Source organism: Epinephelus moara, chromosome 5, assembly GCF_006386435.1.
Source record: "Epinephelus moara isolate mb chromosome 5, YSFRI_EMoa_1.0, whole genome shotgun sequence".
Classification (NCBI taxonomy): Eukaryota; Metazoa; Chordata; class Actinopteri; order Perciformes; family Serranidae; genus Epinephelus; species Epinephelus moara.
In genome coordinates this window covers 2,369,180-2,372,397 of record NC_065510.1, presented here as the reverse complement: position 1 = coordinate 2,372,397, position 3,218 = coordinate 2,369,180, and the positions used below count along the sequence as shown (strand labels likewise).

The window sequence follows — 3,218 nt, the reverse complement described above, 5'->3', positions numbered from 1 at the left end:
CTGTCTCAGGACACCAAAGTCACAGCGGAGCAAACACTGGAGACCTCCTGTAACAGACAACACGTCTAACATGTGTGTTGTCATTCAGTCAGCAGGACACCTGCATGAGAAGTGTTCAGGTGCTTCATCTGTCCTCGGAGGGCGTTAAATTTGCCCACAATTTAGTCTGTCAGGTGTATGCAGCATTTCTGACAGGTGTTATGACGGTGTTGGTCAGTCTGTCTGCTCTGTGTCACATTCTGCTGCAATAAAAATGATTGAAGTCGATGAACAGACTGAAAACTGTGTCTTAGGAGGTAAAACTGATGCTGACAAAGTTTTCCTTTAGGAATAATTTGCAGTTGGAAAAAAAGGTAATATATCGCAATATATCGCAATAATATCATGTCATGACCGAAGTATTGTGATACTATCGTATTGTGAGCCCTTGGCGATTACACCCCTATCATTTATTGATTCATTCATTTATTTTAATGGTAAAAGGATAATATACGCAACCAAAATTCTGGTAAACAGCAGCATGAGTTAGGGCTGTGTGATATGACGATATATATATCGTGTGACGAGAGAAAAATGTCTGTCGTTTCATATTGTGCTCTATCGTTTATATCGTTGTGACGCAAATTACACTTTTTACGGCAATATTTTTCATCATTTGGAGTCTGTCCATCTTTTGCACGGATCACACTGATTAATTACTCTTCTTGGCTTTTTACTTCGCGAAGCTTTTACGGCACTTACAGTCACATAACGAGTTTATAACTTTTATTCATTGGATTAAAATGTGCTATATCGTGATATGAGATTTTGGTCATATCACCCAGCCCTAGCATGACTCAAATAAAAGTGATACAAATACACATAAAGATCATTAAATGGGAGTAACTGGTTACTAAACATGACAGCTCCTTTTTCAGCCGCAGAGAGGGACGTGTCCCAAAGCCTGCCGCTGTGTTTACACCCTGCACCTTAATGTAGCTTCATTCAGCTGTGAAGGTGACTACAAACGTACACTCTGTGACACTCTGAGTGGGAGTGTGAAGGGTCCGGTTTTAGAAAGGCCCCACCGTCTGCCGACCTCACCGCTCTAAAACCAGACTTTCGAATGCTGCGGCGGTCAGACTATTCTTAGTCCTAACCTTCACTCAGCTCGAGTATTTTGGGAACACTGAGGGGTGGAAAGCGTGTGTGTGTGTGTGTGTGTGTGTGTGTGTGTGTGTGAGTGAAATGTCAGCATGCTGATAAATAGCTGGCTTTAGCCTGAATGTTCTCTGTACTCAGATCTGGTTACGTTAGCTTGTTTCTGAATCAGGAACAGTCCCACGTTCAGTCAGATGATAAAATGGATCATCTTCATCTCTGTGCGTCCACCACAGAGAGATCCAGGACATGTTAGACCATCCTACTACTGTCAGAGTTATACTTGGTGTGGAGAGTCAACGGCTGTCTTGATCTCTGCGGTGCACATTTTGATTCATAGCTCAGCTCACTGACAGCACAGCTCCAGATGAACTGCTTTAATTACATTTCCTACAACAGCTGCGTTCTTTTCTTTCATTCACTACACTCTGTTTAACGAGCTATGGTGGGAACAGATACGTCTTTAGATACGCAGCAAAGGCTCTTTGTGTCTTCTCCTGTTAAGTTTCTGATGCTGTTGGAGATTGTTGAGCGTGAAGGCAATATTGAAGTCATTAAAGAAAGACACCTAGCTAAGCCAGTACCCTGCAGAACTTTATGCACAAAGCATTCCCTCTTGTGGAGTATTTCACCGCGGGTAGGACGGTCTTAATAAAACTGGGCTGTCGCTGCAGCAGGAAGTGGTGCTACATGGTGAGAGAAAACAGAGGGAAAGGACTGTGACATCTGTTTTTGCTCAAGAGGTAGAAAACCTATAACTACCAAAATGCACTGCGCCTCACCGGACCAGTAAACAGTGGGCGACAACGCCATGTGAACTCGTCAGTTTGACACAATGGCGGCCGGCTGGTAACAAATGATCCTGTATTACAGTTAAATATGTTTCTAAAGACATCTGAGGAGAGAAATGGGCGATGCTGTGACAGAATCTTCATTTATATTCGATCAGTGCTGCTTAGCTTTACTGTTTGATCTCAGTTTTTTCGGCCTCCATTTTCACTGTGCAGGAAACAGTATGACACCTACTTCCTGTTCACAAACTTTCCCTATTACAGCTAAACAGGGCACTAAAAATGTTTCTGAAAACATTTTAGTGGAGAAATAGGCAGTGCAGTAACATAATCTTGATATATGTTCTGTCAGTACTTCCAGGTTTTACCGTTTGATTAGAGTTTGGGAGACAGGGGGACGGGTCCGTGTCTTGACCTGCTTCTATGCCCCTTGTGTCCGTGATGGCAGAATGGGTGGTCTGCAAGATGAAAATGCGGAAGTACAGCTTGTACTTTAATCAATGGCCTGGGAGAGCAAGCAAACGCTGCCGGATGACAAGTTTTGTGCCATCTGCGTTGTTCAACAGAGCTTTGCCGTGGGGCGAGGAGAGATATATAAGCACTGGTTTGATGGAAGGAAGTTTACAGTTAATGTACACACACTACCCACACTGTTAAGATAAAGAGCTGGTTGAAAATCGGAGAAGTGCCCTTTTCAGCAAAGATAGTTGTGTTTAGATTTCCATGAGCCAACAAATGGATACACGTAGGGTTTTAGCGGTATACTGGTTTCAAGGTATATCGCTGTATGAATCATAAGTGCTAATATCGTAGGCAACTGGACTTGCTTGCGTTTCTTGAAGACGTTTCGACTCTCGTCCAAGAAGCTTCTTCAGTTCTAAGTGACTGGTGCAGAGTTGAACGAGTCACATTGTGACACCAACGATTCAAAGTCAAAGTTCACTCCCACACAGGGTTTAAAGCCTGCAACTCTGCACCAGTCAGAACTGAATGAGATGAAACGTCTTCAAGAAACGCAAGCAAGTCCAGTTGTCTACGATATAGCACTTATGATTACTTTGACCTGGATGACTGAGAATCTTCACTGACACCTCTGTAAGAACATTGACGGTTATCGTACTATGACCCAGGGCTTGACGCTAACTTTTTTCCCAAGGAGCATATGTGCTCCTAAGTTGAAAAAGTAAGGAGTGCACAAAGAACTTTAGGGGCACAATGTAAATTGATCAAATAATGTGTTTTCCGTAATAAACGTGATGCAAATAGACATTTACAAGCAAAATCATT

General features: G+C 42.8%; 1 protein-coding gene across 2 annotated transcripts in view; it reads right to left on the bottom strand.

Annotated features, from left to right (window-relative positions):
* Positions 1–3,218, bottom strand: part of LOC126389839 (UTP--glucose-1-phosphate uridylyltransferase-like) — a 27,896-nt gene that overhangs the window by 11,172 nt on the left and 13,506 nt on the right. The gene's annotated exons all lie outside the window — the stretch shown is intronic.